At 39.4% G+C, this 18,587-nt stretch overlaps 1 pseudogene; it reads right to left on the reverse strand.

Annotated features, from left to right (window-relative positions):
* Positions 1-2,163: 2,163 nt before the first annotated feature.
* Positions 2,164-4,182, reverse strand: LOC116754000 (annotated as a pseudogene).
* Positions 4,183-18,587: the final 14,405 nt, after the last annotated feature.

Below are 18,587 nucleotides of genomic sequence, written 5' to 3' on the forward strand. Positions count from 1 at the left end.
GTTGGCGCGCTTCCCTGATGGCGCAGTGGTTGAGGGTCCGCCTGCCGATGCAGGGGACACGGGTTCGTGCCCCGGTCCGGGAAGATCCCACATACCGCGGAGCGGCTGGGCCCGTGAGCCATGGCCGCTGAGTCTGCGCGTCCGGAGCCTGTGCTCCTCAACGCGAGAGGCCATAACAGTGAGAGGCCCGCGTACCGCAAAGAAAAAAAAAAAAAAAAAAAGAAAAGGAGATTTAATTATTCACAGGTAGTTGAGCAATCCTTGTGTATCTTTTCTTAAGAAATTCTGCAAAGCCAATATTAGAACTCTGTAATTTGGTTACCTTGCTTTACAAATTATGTCTCTAATCAATTAATTTTTAAAAATATATTGGATGATGTCAAGAAATATGCCTACTGCTATCAGTATGTGGCAGAATAGAAATTTGTTAAACCTGCTAAAATCTTTGAAGATATCAGCTGAATCTTTTCTTTGATAATTTAATTCACATTATATGTGAATTATTATAAATTTAACATGATTCTGTGACTGCTTCCATCTATTTCATCTGTTTGTTGAGTGTAAGAAATGATAATATTCCAGAGTAATTTTTTAAGTTTTACCTTAATAAGATTAATTTTAGTAAATATTCCAGGTGTTCAGTGTAAACATTTTAATCCTGATGTACTCTAAGTAAAATGAATCATTTACTCTGGACATGCTAGTCTCTCAGGTAGATAATATAAGATGTTCATATAACAATATCTGTTCAGGAGGGTGAAAACATTCACCTTCTTAGTTGTTGGCACCTCTCTTTGAATTGAATATTAGAAAACATTTTTGGGGTGGAAATATATCTCAGAATTGTGTTCTCCTTTACCTGCAGAGTCTGGCTGTAGAAATGTTAATATTTCCGTATAGTCCTGGAATAGATATGATTATTTAATGCTATCAAAATCTGTAGTAATGTTTCTGTATGTTAAATATGATCATTTAAATTACGAGGTTCAGTTTAAAATTTTTTGTATGTCCAATTGTTTCTAAACAATTTTTTTTCACAGCACGATACTTATTCTACCAGTATTTAATGCTATAGGATAAGCAACTAGGCAGTGGTCAGTTCACCAAAATTGAAGTTCAAATTATTTAAGTTTAAAGTATTATAAGAAGAGATCTATATTTATACTGGAGTATTTTTAAATCTTGAATGTCCTCAGTCTTAAGGTTTGAGGCAGAAGAAAATTACAGTCAGGAAGAGCATCACTTCCTGTCTGTGCTGCTCCAAACCCATGTCCAGTGGCTGAGAGTTCAGGGCAGGCTGAGGTGTCCCTCTGAAGTGCCAAGTGGACAGAGGCTCACACACCCAAGCCCTGGGCCTGCTCAGTCACTGGTGTCATGAACCAAGTTGTAATGGCACATGGTCCCCACTGTGCTCTTCTCATCGTCTGTAGCTGCTTTTGCAGCTACGTTGGTGGTGGGGAGAAGATGGGTCACAGACACCATGGCCCCAAAACCTGTAACAGTCACCGCCTGGTCCTTTACAGGGAAGGCCGCTGGTGCTGGCCCTGCCCGGAGGACGCAGTGGGCTCTCTTCTCCCTGCAGTGTTCCTGCACAAGCTGGCACACCCCAACCTGCCCGCCCCCCCAGGTGGGGACACCGTCGTCACTTGTTCCATATGGCACAGGTTGACAACTCAGCTGTAGTGTGACGTCACCACGAGGCTAGAATGTCCTTAGAACTCTGACCCTGAATAGCTTCCCTGCACTGATTGACTACTGAACGCTCTGAAATCCCCGGCTCAGGTGTGTGGCCTTTGTCCACAGTCACGTGGAGAGTGCCGCCAGTGGTGGCCCCAGGCAGTCCCGGGAGGTGCTCGTCCTGCACTTGGAGATGCTTTTGTTAACTCTCTCTCTGTTCCCCAAACCAAGCCAAACAACAAAGGAAACCCACATAACTCAAACTTGAAAGGGATAATACGCTACTAGTTCGCACTAAGTTTTTTGGGGGAAAGGGAAATAAATGTATATATAGATGCGATCTATTGTTGCACTTACTGTTAGGGAATGATGAGGGCATCACCTTGTCAGTGTGATGGGACAAGTAGTGCTGATGTCACAGGTGCTCTGACTCAGAACCACACTCACCAGGAACTCTGGGGGTGTCTGTGGGGCTGCAGCACGGTGTCACCCATCAGTCGCTGCCCAGGCCTGGCTTGCAAACGGGTGGCTTTCCTGCAGCAGCTGGGTGAGCTCCCGGATCCTGTAGCGCTCCAGAGGCTGCTTTAGTTCCACCATCTTGCCAGAGAGGCTCTTCACGCTTGTTTGAAGTCCAGTGATCTGCAAGTTCAGCAACTGGAATGTCGGCATTTCTCGCTTCCTTCTTCATGCGGAACAGAAGAGACTTCCAGCTCCTGCTGTCCTCCAGAGGCCTTTCTAGATGCTGCCTCGGGCAATCCATCTCCTTCCCAGTGTCAGCGAGTTCCTATACCACCTCACTCATTATCATGCCATACTGCTGCTGTAGCTCAGCAAGGTGACTGTGCAAAGATTTCTTTTCCAGAGTCAGGTAGCGAATTTCTTCATTCACAACTGTTGAACAGTCCTGAGTGGCTGTAGATTTGGGGGGGAGTGGGCAGGAGGTGGTGGTTGGCTGTGTTCCAGTAAAGCTTTATTTACAAAACAGGTGGTGGGCTGGATTTGGCAGGTGGCCTATAGTTTGCTGCCCTTTGCCCTAAGTGATATAACAACTCCATGGGACAGAGAGGGATGGAGGAAACTGAATAGTTAGGACTAGAAAACGAGCTAATGGTTTGATAAACTCTGATAAACCAGAACGTTTTGAATTAGGAATTAGGAGACCAGAGCCTGCTTGGCCATTAAGTTACTATGTGGCCTTAAATAGGTCTTTTAACCCCTCTGGGTCCAGTTTTCTCCACTGGCAACTTGGGCGTTGGATTGGCTGTAAATTCTTGAACAGATGGCAACACGTGTCTTGCCTGGGTGAGGAACACTTCGTCGCTGTGCAGGGGCCGGCAGCCACTCCAGTACCTGCCCATCAGGTTGAGGAGAGCTGCCAGGAGCCTCACCTCCAGGGCGGCCTTCTTCACGGGCGGGCGGCGCAGCCGGGTGCAGGTTGGGACACACCTCGCTCACACCAGGGGGAGGCCTCTGCTCTCACGCTCCAACGAGCTCCACCGTGGGCCAGGGCGCCTCGCTCCAGCCCTCCGAACCATTCCTCCGGGTCAGATCCTCCTTCAGGCAGCTCAGACACTACTGGTCTGAAGGCGCCTGGAACCTCCCGCCTGGCATCCTTCACTTCCTGTACTTTTTTGGTAGTGGGCAAGGGATGTAACACCTTTTGGGTCAACAAATTCGACTCCAAAGAAGGGGCTGCGTCCTCAAGGTCTGTGGAGGCTGAGGGAGGGGCGAAGTGCTGGCGGGGCGGGAGCGGGGGACGCTCGCCAACTCGCTGTCCTGCAGCCCCGGCTCTGCACAAACGGCCCTCGCACGCCCGCACGCTCCTCTTCTTCTCGGGGGCCCTGCCACCGGGAGTCCCCACACTGGCGCTGTACTGCCTGAGGACTCGGCAGGGGCTGCGATTCTTGGGAGCTCTGGAAGCCGGCCTCTCACTCCTTCCAGCTGGAGCTCGCGCTCCCCGGAGGTTTGCTCAAGTCCCGCTTGCACTTGGCAATGAGGTTCAGGACCGCCTCGTCATCTGCGTCCATGACCGAGCACTTCTTGGCCGAGCGGGCAGTGCACTTGGCTCTGGAGTGGCGCGGTCTTTCGACGCTGAATACGGCTGGGAAACCCTGATTTGAGGCCATTGATTACTCATCGAAGTAAAATGCAGCCGGGACGCTTACTGCTCGCCCCTCCCTCACAGGGCGGTCGTCCAGCACCAACCCCCGCCCCAGCCTCGCTCCCGCGCAGCCTATCCCCGGGCGCGTGCGCACGACGAAGAGGCGGGAGTCAGACTCGCTCTTCACCGCCGGGTTCAGCCGGAAGTCAAGGAGCAGAGGCGGAACACTTCCACCGGGGAGGAGATACGCTGGTAGCAGAGGTTGAGGCTCTCCAGAGAGTCAGGCCCTCCATACCCTCCAGACTAACCAAGGAGTTTCGTGAGAGATCTAGAGATTTGAGACCTGTTAAGCTCACCAAAGAATTTCCTAGGTGAGTCATCTTTTCTTGGTAAATTCCAGGAATAGATCATGACCGAAATCAAATGGTGCGCACCTGCCCGCTGCTGCGCCTCTTAGCAAATAATTTTTAACTTATTGCAATGTTCTGGGCCTCTGTTTGTTATTAAATAATGATTTTTATTACCAGTTTTCTAAACAAATGTAGCAAGTTTATCATACTTGGGGCCAAAGAAATATCAGATTAATTATTTTTACTTCTAAGTTAATTTTGGTTTCGTATTTTAGTTTGGTTCCTTGTCTTTAGAGTGACAGCTAATGTTTGATGCATGTAAGTTCAGAGAAATATGTGGAGGTGACTAAAAGGATTCAGTAAGAAACATTTAGGACAAAATGTGAATTAAGCACAAATACAGCAGAAGGGCTTCTGTGGTTTTATTTTGTCTTGCCTTGTTTTTAAGTGTATTTTTTATTTTGTTTGGGGATGAAAGGGAGGCAATTATTTATATGGAAGGAAGTTAGATATCTATCCTTTGGGATTGATAAGTGTCAGGTTTCAGAAATTGCTGTGTAGAGTTTAATAGTGATATTTAACTTTGCTTTGAAAATTAGTCTGACAAGCCTTGCGCTTTGGTCATATAAGTGCCCATGCACAAAATTGGCTTAACGGATCTGCGTATTCAAAATATGCAGCCACTAATTTATTCTCTGAGAAATCTTACGGGGAGTTACTCTATTATTCCAGATGCCTTATATTCTCAGACAAGTGCTTTAAAATACTTGGAATTATTTCAAGATGTTTGACGCTAATGTAAGTAAAAACAGCTAAAGGCCATTTTAAATGGCAAATTCTAGTTACATATATAGAATCTTAAAGTCTGTTTGTATCCGTAACAGTGTTAGACCAGGATTTGTTTTCTGCCTCCCCAATGTTATAAATGTTCACTTTTGCTTTTATGAACTGTATTACTCTAAAATCAATAGATTTTGCCTAGTTGATTAGATAAATGGAACCAATTAAACAATTAATTTTTTAAAGTGTTAGGGTGAACTCAAAAGTGTGTTTTTGTGGAATTTTCATCTGTAGTTGGAACATTTTTATAGAACTATCAAGGATATGTAATACTCTATATTTTTTTAGCTTACCGACCTCTTAAAGTACAACAGTATATCTTGGAGAACTATGGCAGGAAAGAAGATCATTTTTTGATCTTACTCCATATTCTTACTTCCAAGCATTTTGAATGGAGATTCACTGAGCCATTGCCGGAAGACTGTGCACAGCTGCTTGCTGTGGCGCTATTGCAGATTTTCAGAGAGATTTGTGTAGAAGTGAGTGTAACGGAGAATAAGGGCTGTCACTGTAGCCGTACGCGTATGCAGTGGATGATAGGAACAAAGTAAGATGTTTACGATATTGCCCCCACTCTTTGGTGAGACTTGGGGTGTTTTTGGTGTTGAGATACTCTTACTTCCCATACAGGTTTTGGGATCATGGTGCAAGTCAATAATAGGGTTCCAAATTGCTTCTCTTTATATGGACCATTTAAGAGCTTCTAAATGAAGGTTAAGTCTCAACAGTGTTTTTTAAGTACCCTTCTAGTTTGTCTTCTGGCTTGCTGAGATGCCTGTTACCTTTTTATGTTAAGCAAAGGAAATTGAATGGTTTAGCTAATAATTAAACTGATAGGATACCCAATTTGTAAATATGAAAATGGCTGTTAGAAGTGGTGTTCATATACGTTCAGTGGTAGTCCATGGATCACAGTGGATGCTTTAACAAGCAAAATTCAACAATTTTTTTTCTCTCTTTTTACCTTATATGCTTGTCTGCTCTTACCTGACCAGTGGTATATATTTTTTTCTCCTAATCCCATGCTTCCACCATTTTCTGTTGGAAAATCAAAGAGATGTGGTAGTAAATGATCATCTGAGATCAATATGAGTACAAAATTCGTCAACTAGGATGTATATAAAACAACGTAAATAAAAATTTGTAAATTAGCGTGAATTTTATCTTACATAGGAGAGTGTGATAAGAGTGTATATCGTTTCTCATTCTCTTTCCTTTGGTAGAAATTTGTGTGTCAGGAAATGATCTAGCTCTTTGGTTTTGGGCTAGAAATAGTCAGCAGAGCTGACTGCATAATGGGATAACAGAGGAACTGGAAATAGGATTTATCAGTTATGTTAATGACAGTTCTTATTTATATAGCCTTTCAGTGCCTGATATGACTTTAATTCTTTAGTTGGACATTAGTTTTTTTAAGTTTAGATTCTTGGAAGCAGTAAGTTAATACACTGTTATATTAACAGAACTCCATTGTTTGATTCTAAGTCAAAAAGGTTAAAAGTATGACTTATTGATTGCAAACTGAAGTCTTGCCCTTTCCTATTTTCAGGGTTATTATTAACCTTTTCCTACCAAAAAAGAAGAAAAAGCCCTGAAATTGTATATATCTCAATGTGACTCTAAACCCCATGTGTATGAGATATGATAAATAATAGCTCTTAGTTCAATTTAAGCATATCTCAGTTGGCTTCTGTAAATAAAGTTGTTCATTATGGATTGTAAAAGATAGAAAAGACATAAGTAATCTTTTAATTACAGCTATTCCCATTTTTGCTCTACTAAAACATTTATCTTAACTTCATTTCAACTTCATAAATGTGTGTTAATAAACCTTCCAGATTTAAAGAAAAGAAAGTTTCCCCAAATATTCTGAATTAAAAGTCAGAAACCTCCACTTTTTAAATTACAGACATTTCTTTTAGATTACACACAAGGCCCTGTACCATTTTATGAATTCCTTACTTTATAATGTAAACAAGAATACTATCTAATAGTTTGCTTTTCTGCTTTAAATTGCTTTTAGTAAGCATTTTATATTACATTCAAAAGTGATACAGACTTAATCAGTCATTCAGTTGATAGAGAAAGTTAACAATGTTTTATGCTAGGAGGAAAGTTTCGTCATTGGCAGCAACTTGTACCACTCCACAGAAAAGGAGGCAAGTGCTGGTAATTATTATGCACAGAGAAAAAAGAGTTAGAAATATTTGGTAAAGCAGCTTTATCTTTATTTTCGAATAGATTTACTCTGATTTTTCGTCTTCAGCCCCTTAGATTTTAGAATGGAGTTTGGCTGGGCACATATTAAGAAAGTATGTTTTATTTGTTTTGTTTTTGTTTTTTTAAAGAAGACATTCATTATATTGAACCATTTTTTTCTTTTTTTCTTTTCTGTTGCATACCACTTTTGTGATTATAATGTTATTTCTTGGTTTTGATATCTTTGGACAGAAAAGTATATCCATTATCTTAAATTAATTTTTTCTTATCTTTGAAGCTCAGTCTATAAATGTGTTATTAAAAAAGAAATTACTTGGGTTTTCATTACTTAAATACTTGAAAACTGAAATTAATAACATATAAAATGAATTAGATTTTTCTGAATGGATTTTTTTACATGAAAAATTTTCATTTCTGGATCATCTATAGAAAACCTACAGCCAATGTCATACTTAGTAGTGAAATACTGAGTAATTTCTCCCTGAGATAGAAGCAGGGCAGGAATGCCCACTCTTTCTACCTCCACTCCACATTATACTGGTTGTCCTAACCCTTCCAGTAAGGCAAGAAAAAGACATAAATTCATAAACATGCAAAAGGAAGAAATAAAACTATTTTCAGATTACTTAATTGCTTGCATAAAAAATGATAAGAAATACAAAAATAACTACTAGAATTAATCAATCCTAGCACAGCCCAAGATACAAGATTATTTTACAAAAGTCAGCAAAAATGTCCTGTATTATCTGCATAAAGCAGTTATCAGTTTTGCATTGAAGAGTTTTTATCAAGCCCCAAGCCTTATTATTAGGTGGATATTATATTCAAATTCACATCACATTCACATATGAACAATTATTCACATATGAACAAAAACACATTATTAATTAGGTTTGAGTTTTGAAATAAATGGACAGGTAAGGAAAATCGATAGAGATAAGGTAGCTGGGTCCAGACTGCAATTTCTTAATGCAGAGATGTACTCAGATGCTCCCTCTCAGAAATATTTACAATATTTTTTTTTTCTTTAGAGTTTTGAAAGTACACTTCAAGAAAGGCCTTCTGATATCTATTCCCAATCCTTACTTAGCTACACGATTACAACCAAAACTGGGAATAGAATTCTACTCTACAGGAAATAAGCTAAACTACAATAAAGATCTTAATAAACTGCACTTCATAATTTTCCTTAGTATTCTAAATAGCATGTTTACATCTGTGTTACCATGCATGCATCACATGGTTCTTTTATTCTGCTGGTCACGGTGTTGTATTTTGTACTCTGTATTTTGGCTGTATTTACCTGAGGCACATTTCTAGCTGATTTCTTATTGAGAGAGAGCACAGCTACCCTTTGGAGCTGGTCTGAACCATTGCTTCCATTTCCTCATCCTGCAAATTAGCGTTCTTTTCTAGAGCTCATGAAAGTCTTAGCTCTTCTGGGAGCCTTGGATTTCAAGGTCAGAGATTTACCCCACTGTCTGAACAGGAAGTGAAGAGATTGTCTCGGCCCAGATAGAGTCTGACCTGAATTTGCTCCTCACAGGCTCGCAATTTACACTTGTTCTCCCTGAGTTTGCTTTCTCCTGAGTTTTCCATTTATCTAGAAAGAACTTCCTGTGGCCTAACCTATTAAACACTAGATGGGCTGAGGACTATGTGCTCCAATCAAAAGAGGCATTCAATAAATATTTGTTTAATACAGCCTATTCAACAAATTATCTTAGAAGTTCCAACTTCTTACCCCACTGGAGAGTCTAACACTTGAGAAATAACTGCTGCTAGGAAACTTTTAAAAGCAAAGAAGAAACCAAATCCCATATTAAATTTTAAATGTTTAATATTTAATAATATTTCTTATCCAGGTGCTATACTGTATAATAATGGCATATAGTTCCCCACCACAAGAAATAGGTGCGAAACATAAGATAACTTGATTATCTCAGTTCTCCTTTTATCCTTATAGTTTTATGATTATATAATATTCGCCATTTTAATTTCACATACATTATCACCTCTTTCAATTCTAATCATGACTAAACATATTTCAAGGTGTACCATAGAATGTAGGACAAACTTAATAGACTATTATGAGGTATATATATATATATATATATATATACACACACACACACACACACACACACACACACATACACACTTGACATTGCATTGTATATCTCTACTTTCAAACTTTTTGGTATTAACATTACTTTCTTTTTCTTAGTTGGGGACTATTTTCTTACTATCAACAGAACTCAATGAATTAAGTTCAAGTGAAAGAAAAAAATGTAAGAATGTCTCATAAAACTCAATGGTAGGAGACACAGTCAGGTCTCAAAAAGAACTGGAACCAGGGACTGAAAGTCAGTAAATGAGGTTATTTGCTCCCTCTCTTCTGTTGTTGGAGGGTGGTAGAATTAAAATGGAAAAAAGGGGGGCAATTGAGAAAAATAGGAAATTCCTTTTTATATCAGCTAAATGTTTATCCTCTAAACCAGGGTTTCTCACCCTCAGCACCGTTGGCACTTTGAGCTCAGGAACCCTTTGTAGTGGGAGGCCGTCCTGTGCATTGGAGGATGTTTAGCAGCGTCCTGGACCTTTACACTAGATGCCAGTAGCATCCTCACTCATCCCTTCCTCCCCACCCATGTGGCAACTGACAATATCTCCAGACACTATCAAATGTCCCACTGGAGGAAGACTGTCCCTGCTTGAGAACCACTGCTCTAAACTTACCCTGAAAGCACTTTTAAATAAATTATAAATAATTTAAATAGAATCACATATGTGTACATATGTAAGCAGGCATGTATGTATTAGAATTATCTCAGAGAACCTTAGGCCAGTAGATCTAATAAACTAAACCAATAGTTCTCAAAATTTTCCCTCAAATTATATTTTATTTATTCATTTGTTTATTTATATTCCCATCTCTCCCTTCCACAATTAGATCCCCATATCCCTGTGTCCCATGGTAAATCACAAAAAGATATTCCATTACAACCAATAAACAGCTGGACTATCACCATGACTCTTGTTTTGATCAATTCTAATGTGATAGTAAAAGAAATTATACACACAGTAAGCACAGAAAATATTTTAACTTGTTTTAGTCAGTTGCATCGGTTTCTACCAGCACCTTAATAAAAGTGTTTTTAAAATTACTAAGTTGAAAGATTTCACATCATGTACTATGAAACTTTGATTGTGATTTGTTTCAGGTAGTAAATTGAAAGCTAAAGTATTTGTGAGCTGGGATGTGGGGACCCAAGTGCATGAATAACCAGCCGCTGAATCATACATACAAGCTTCTCTTTCTAGGAAAAGGCAATAAATAAAAGCTAGAGAAACATAACAGTACATTCATAAATATTGTGTACATTCTCTGTGTTCTGTTCTCTTCCCTGTGAATTGTAAAATTTGTTTTCAGGAACCCAGATTGTATGAACATAATCACACCCTTTAGACTAAGAGATTTGTGAGGACATAGAAAAACATTTCAGCAGCTCTGGAGAAAAAAATCCAGAAATTTAGTGCTCTGTCCTCTGCCCAGGAAGCTGGCAAACCCCACACAAAAGAGAAGCAGCAAATTGCAAAGAGTAATTCTGCTCCTATAAAATTTGTGCTTGAGTTGACCCTGCTCCGTACTTTTCCCACACCTCTGCCCACTCTGTATGTAACCCCAGCTTGTGATTGAATCCTGCTGTTTATTTTAACTTGGAAATTTCCAATATCGATTTCTTGGTTGACCTGCTTCTCCATTCTTCAGCCCACAACTTAGCTTCTTAGCTCACAGTCATTCTTTCAAGAAGTGCTCTCTATTATCTCAAACGATGGGGATCCAATGAAAAAGGGAAGGATGGTCTACATGGGAAGGTGAACATTGAATAATTACAATATGGAGTGATGAGTACTGTGAAAAGGAAATTATGGGGGAGTCTTCTGGGTTGAACTATACCCCCAGAAAAGATATATTGAAGTTCTAACCCCCAGTACCTGTGAATGCCACTTTATTTGGAAATAGAGTCTTTGCAGATGCAATCAAGTTAAGTTGAGGTCATGAAGGTGGGCCCTAATCCAATACGATTGGTATCCTTGTAAGAAAAGGAAAATGCCATATGAACACAGAGACACAGAGAGAAGGCCACGTGATGACAGAGGCAGAGATTAGAGTGATGTGGCTACAAGGCAAGGAATGCCAACTATGCTGGCCACTTCCAGAAGCTAGGAAGAGGCCAGGAAGGTTTCTACCCAGAGTCTAGAGAGAGCATGGCCCTGCTGACATCTTGATTTTGGACTTCTAGCCTCCAGAACTGTGAGAAAATAAATTTCTGTTGTTTTAAGTCACGCGGTTTGTCGTACGTGGTTATGGCAGCTCTAGGAAACTGGAACGGGGGTTATAGGAGCATAGAGCAGTGGGGGTGAATCTAATCTGAAATTCAGGCAAAACTCCCAAGGAATTTGTATTTAAGCTAAAATCTGAAGGTTGAGTAAGAATCTACTAGCAAAGAAGAGGAGGGGGAAACACCTAAGACAAAGGGAATGGTGTATGGAAAGGCCTGAAGGCAAGAAAAACAAGCTCATTAAACAACTGAAAAAAGTTCAACTTGGCTAATGGCCAAGTGTGACTGGAAGGGTGAACAGAGAACAGTCTGGAAATATGCACTGGATCCAAGTCAGGGAAGGCTCTGAATGACATGTTAAGGAATATTCACCCTATCCTGAAGACGATGAAAAGTCATTGAAAATATTTGAGTAGAGAAGCAGTATCCTCAGGAATCATGTTTGATTTAATAAAACACTGCAGCTACAGCATGAAGAATGGACTCGATGGGGGCAAGACTGCAGGAGAGGAGGACAGTTCAAGAGCTACTGCATGTGAGATGCTGCTAGCCCTAGCTAGGGTGGTAGCTGTAGGATGGAAATAAATGGACAAGTATAAAGAATTAAGAAGTATTTCGAGAACTGAATCAATAAGGGTTGATGATTGACTGGACATGGAAATGAAGAAAAGGGAAGAGGACAGAGGACTTACTGATGAATCCAAACTTTCTGCTTGGTTAAGACAGTGGATGGTGGTGCCATTTACTGAGAAAGAATACAAAAGGGGAAGCATAATGTCCTTATTAACTTTGATGTGTCCATAATGGCAGTTAGATGAATTGGGCTCAGGAAAGAGGATTAGGATGGAAATATAGATTTGGGACTCATTAGTATATAGCTGAGAACTGAACCTATGCTATAGGATAAAGTAGACTAGAAAGAAGACATAAAATGAGAAGAAAAGAAAACCAAGGATAGACACAGAAGACACCAACTTTTAATGGCGTGCACATAAAGACGAAACTGAAAAAGAGCTAATAGTGGATAGTCACAGGGTAAGGGGAGAAGAGGTTAGAAAGTGATGTCCTAGAAGACAGAGGAGCATTTCCAGAATGATTCACAGTGTCAAATAAGTAAGATCAAGATTGTCAAAGTCACTAAAATTGTCAACATGGAGCTAGAGAGAGGCAGAGTGGAGGCTAAGATTTCAGTGGGTTAAGGAAAGAATCAGGGAGGAGAAGTGAAATGCACTAATTCTTTTTAAAAACTTGGGAGGGAAAAGAAAGCTACAGATGGAGCTTAGCTCAAGAGAGATGCAGGATTGATGTACATTTTTAATATAAAAGAGACTGTAGAATCTTTGCTGGTAGGAAGGAGAGAACAATACTGAGGGAGCATCCGTGATGCAGGAGATAGAAGAGAGAAGTGATGGTTTTTGGAGGAAAGTTTCAGAGAAGAGAGAGTTTGGATTTTAGACCATATACAGGAGAGTCATCTCATCATCTGAGGAGAGGAAAGGAGATGAGGGAGGTAAGGGAGTTTTTAGGTGAGGGTTTCCAATATACAATAGGGAGAAATGTCGATTGGGAGAGTTCCAGCTTGATGGCCTTAGTTTTCTCTGTTGAGAGTAGGAGGAACGGCGATTGGAAAACTGAAAAGAGTGGTTGAATTTGGAAATGACAGCTCTATAGAATCAGAAGGTGTCATCGAAGTTACATAAAAAGATGAGAGACTTTGAGGGCAAGTAGTTTTAAAAGTTACCCCAACAGCACCAATAGTAAAATATCCAGACATTACTCTACTAGGAGGAAAAAACTAATGTCTATTGTGTACGTACTACATACTCCGGGATGTTTAGATATTATCTCATGTAATCCTCATAACAACACTAATTAATTAGGTATTAAATTATTATTCCCACTTTACAACAGAGGAGACAGAATCTCAGAGCCATTAGTATCGGATGACAGGTGATCAGGTAAAAAAACATTGCAGGCTAAAAAGTTAGTGACATTTGTTATTATTCTGTACAAGCAGTTGGTGAAACTGTCATCTACAGTATTTAAGGTGGCATGCCACCCATACCCATGAAAACCGTGCATTCCATGAGAAGAGGTTAGGAAAAGCCAGCAGGTCAGTGTGAGGTTTCTGTTGCTTTCAGAAAGACTCTGTGGGGCTTCCCTGGTGGCGCAGTGGTTGAGAGTCCACCTGCCAATGCAGGGGACAGGGGTTCGTGCCCCGGTCCGGGAAGATCCCGCATGCCACGGAGCGGCTGGGCCCGTGAACCATGGACGCTGAGCCTGTGCGTCCGGAGCCTATGCTCTGCAATGGGAGAGGCCACAACAGTGAGAGGCCCGCGTACTGCAGACAAAAAAAAAAAAATTGTCAATCACTATGTTGTACACCTAAAACTTTTGTAATATTGTATATCAGCTATACCTCAATTAAATTTTTTTAATTTTTAAAGAAATTTTAAAATGATCAAATTGCAGATGATTTGGAAGGAGACTTTTTATAAGTAAATAAACGTATTGTAGACTTTATGATCCACAACAAAGAGCCTCAAAGAAAAATAGCTTGGTCTCTTTATCTTTGAGTATTGCATGAAAGCATTTTTGTTCAAAGTTTCTCCCCATAAAATAAAACACGAGTTTATTTTTTTACCATAGTTTATTTTTTTAAACCATGCAGTTGCACACATAAAAATAGAAAGCCAGTTTGAGCATGCAATAACCTAAGAAAGTTCTGGTACAAGAAAATAATCACACTTCACAAAGATGATTAATGAAAGGAGAAAACATTTTTGAAAGAAAAGAAATACTATGAATGATGGTCTTTTAATATTCTCTACTAGTAAATCTATACTTGGGGAGTGTGTGATTTAGATCACATTGTTGTGTATCTCTTGCTTTTCATTTTCCAGTTGCTAAATATCCAGATTTCCACACACATCAATTTAAGAAATGTTTTATTGCTTGAAAAGAGAATTTATTGCTTGAAAGAGTCTAGGCTGTTCTTGTCTTGCATTATGCAAGCAGGCTCTTAAATAATCACTCCAGGGATAAATTTAAAATGAAACTTTATAACCTCAGGATTAAGTCTTAAATTCCATTTACATATATATAGATAATAAATAGATAATTATAAATAAATAGTTTGTGTGTCTACACACATATATATGTGTGTTTTAGTTTACGATATATAATGTACATAGAACTCAAGAAAGAAAAATATTTTGACTCATTTGGAATGGCTGGTTACAATGTATCTATATTCTTGAAGATGAGATAAAATACTTCAGTTTCAAATTCAGGTTCTGTGTTTATTGAAAACTCTCTTGTCCCAGGTATCATGCTAGACCTTTAAATACCTTACTTCTCACATAATCTCCACAATCATGAGATAGATATTATTCCTCATTTTATGGATAAAGAAGGTAAACCTTGATGACATTGAGTGAAATGGTTATTATTACGAAAGTTATTAGCACTTGAACATTCAAAGGGAGTCACGTGGAAAGATAAGAAAATCACAAAATCCTAATCCTTCTGGAATTGTCACCTTTAAAATTATCCTTAAATATATTGATCTAGTCTTTGTTCAAAACTTACATGTTTCTCTGGAATGAGAAAACATTTAATTTATAAGAAAAATTATAGGCTAACATCTGGAGGCTGATGTTTATACACAATACAGGCATAAAACAGATCCTTTAGTAAGAGGACGGCAAAGAGCACAAATGCCTGAATGATGCTATTGCCACTTTCAGGACCCAGCGATCACAGTGGGTTGGATGACCTGTCTATAGTCTAGAATGACTGGAGCCACTGAAGACAATATTTTTAATAGAAAAGTTATCTACAGATTACATTCTGACTGACCTTCCAATTAATCGAGCTGCTGGGCATTTTGCTCATCATTCTTCATCAGGACCCAGACACACTGGGTTGTCTCCATGTATGACAATGACTCAGACTCTTCTAAAGTCATCTATAGAAAGTAGGAATGAATATGTGTATATCCATCTGCACAGTTTCTCTCAGCCTAAATTGATGAGAAACTGGCAGAGAAATAAAATATATGTAAGAAGCACAGAATGGATATCAAACCCTGGCTTCATTAACAGGAGACAATATAGTAAAATATGCAAAATAGACCTGGTGCTTTAACCTAGTCAGGTTTCCAGAGGCCAGTGCCCTTGCAGTAGCACAAAGCTAGAAAGTCAGTAGCAATGTGATTTCAGCCCGCTGATAAAAGCTCAAGCCAACATTAAAGGTAAGGGATAACTGATTAAGTGATCAAGCATCACAGTGTTTTGTCATTAGCTGTGTTATTAAAAGTAGGACATGCAGGTAGAATGTTCTGCTTTTGCTTTTGTTTCTTGACAATCACTTGAGAAAGTGAATACAAGAAGGTATTGTTATGCAGTGTGGCATAATCAGAGGTCTCTTTGGGGCTCCAGATCATTGTTAGTGACACTGTCAGTTTCCAGTTCTTGGGTTTTAACTGTCTTCTTTTTTCTACTTCTCCGTCTATTCTCTATCCTCATTTTCTCCCTCACTTGCTCTTACTTTCTTCAGCCCAGCTGGTAGAATGAGCTCTCGATGTGCATTTTGTTCATTCTGTTCTTGGTTTTGTTCCCTGGTTCTTGGTTCTCTTTCCAGCCCCGTCGATACTCCACCTGTGATTTTGTTTACATTACTCAATCCTACTTATGCCTGATTTTCCATTCTGCAAAATGGTTTGTGGGAAATAGAGCATCCTTTGGTGTATTTATTAAAAAGTGTTTGTATAAAGCTAACAATTCTATAATTAAAGTAATCCTTACATCCTATAATAAACAGCTATCTGACCTTAGCCGTATCTATTAAATATGCTGAGGAAGGTGTGCAATTTATTATTTTTAGAAGTAAAAATTCTCTGAAACAGTGCATTGTCACGATGTTTAAAAAAGCCAAGAACATACTTCTCGGGCTGGTGAGTGCCGGTCGGAGGATATGGGGAGGGGGAAGGGTGAGCTGTGACAAAGCGAGAGAGAGGCATGGACATATATACACTACAAAACGTAAGGTAGATAGCTAATGGGAAGCAGCCGCATAGCACAGGGGTATCTGCTCAGTGCTTTGTGACCGCCTGGAGGGGTGGGATAGGGAGGGTGGGAGGGAGGAAGATGCAAGAGGGAAGAGATATGGGAACATATGTATATGTATAACTGATTCACTTTGTTATATAGCAGAAACTAACACACCATTGTAAAGCAATTATACCCCAATAAAGATGTTAAAAAAAAAAAAAAGCCAAGAACATTAAAAAACTCTACTAGAAAATAAAGTCCTAGGAAAGAAAGGAAAATTGAACTCCCTTTGAGATTGGTAGTAAAATGTATCACTTGCACGGTGCTCTTCAAGCAGCTGGACATCCTGTATTTAGGAATCAGGGAAGACACTAAGCCATACTCAGGGCAGGCCCTTGGGAGAGCTGGCAGTATTACAGCTGGAAGCTTCTCTGCTCCAGAGTGCCAGTTGAGTTACTCAGTTGAAAAAGTGACGGTAGACTGAAAATGGCCTTTGGTCTCTGCTTCCTGTGATGAGAGAAAAGTGGAATATGCACCAGTTGGCAAGGAATTGGGGGAAAAGAAAATGGGTTTCTTGAGACAATGACTTTCTAGGTTTTTTAAATGACTGGATATAACTACTGGAGTTAAATGACTATTTGGGGGAAGACTTGTAACAGATTACCATTAATATTCCATTGCGTGTGTATAAATTATGTTTTGTTTATCCATTCCCCTGTTGATGGATACTTGGGTTGTTTCCACCTTTTGGCTATTGTGAATAATGCTGTAATGAACACTGGCGTACACGTGTGTTCAAATCCCTGCTTTCAATTCCTTTGGGTATATACTTAAGTGTGAAATTGCTGGGTCTCATATGCTTGTTTTATGTTTACCTTTTTTTAACAACTGCCAAACTGTCTTCCATAGCAGCTGCAGAAATTTCTCTTTTAATATTCTGATAATCGCATTACAATATAATTGGTTTTTACCTAATCCTATGTATTTTCTTGTGTGCATTTGGAGACATTGTTCTAAGGAGGGCCGCAGAGGTTTCCCCAGATTGCCAAAGGGCCTCTGTGGCCCCAAAATGTCCAGAACCTCTGCACAATGCCTTCTCTTTCATCTAAGGCAAAATAATTTAAATCTATAAAATCCTGGCAGGTGTTCGGTGTCAGGAACTAAAATGAATAATAATTACAAAAATAGTGATTTTGCATTATCTTGCAAGTTCAGTACAGATCATCTAGACTAATAGCATTAAAAAAATGTTTCCAGAACCAAATTTTCCTGTTTGGTAACATAATAAGCATCTTTACAAACAAACATATGCTGAGAAAACATAATATGCAATTCAGTGGGTAAATATAAATTCAGGCCTTTAAATATACCAGAGCATAAGGGCCAGTTAAAGGAATATACTTTGCAAAGCCAGAAAGTGCCTGAAATGTGGTTGATTTAATCAATCAGTTCTATTCGAGTTCTAAAAAGAGAGCAAAAAATATGGAGCTTTTCAACAATTTGCATCTCTTGTGTAGAACTGCAGTCAGTGTAAAACATTATGAAACATTCGTTCATGATGTGCAACCATCACCCTGTAACCATTAAACAGTATCTTAGTGTTAGCGTTACTGCCTCATCTCTATAGGTTTCATCTAACTTCTGTGTTTAAATGAGAAAACTTCTCTAACCACTTCCTTAATTTCAGTGTTCAGGATTCAGAATATGATTGTCATCAAGTATGGGAAGAAACACGTAGCTAGAACTTGGACTCAAATTTCAGAGCAGGCACAGTCCTGTTCTGACTTGACTATAACATTGTTCATTCAATTAACAAGTTTATTGAGTACCTGCTGTATTCCAGGCAGATTGGGATAAGACCAAAAAAGAAAAAAAGACATAGTCCCTGCTTACAAAGAACTTACAATCTAATGGGGGTAAGTTAAAAGGCTGGGTAAATGCTGTATTAAAAGTGAGCTTAGACTATTTACAATAACCAAGACATGGAAAAAACCCAAAG

Source organism: Phocoena sinus, chromosome 5 (genome assembly GCF_008692025.1).
Source record: "Phocoena sinus isolate mPhoSin1 chromosome 5, mPhoSin1.pri, whole genome shotgun sequence".
Lineage (NCBI taxonomy): Eukaryota > Metazoa > Chordata > Mammalia > Artiodactyla > Phocoenidae > Phocoena > Phocoena sinus.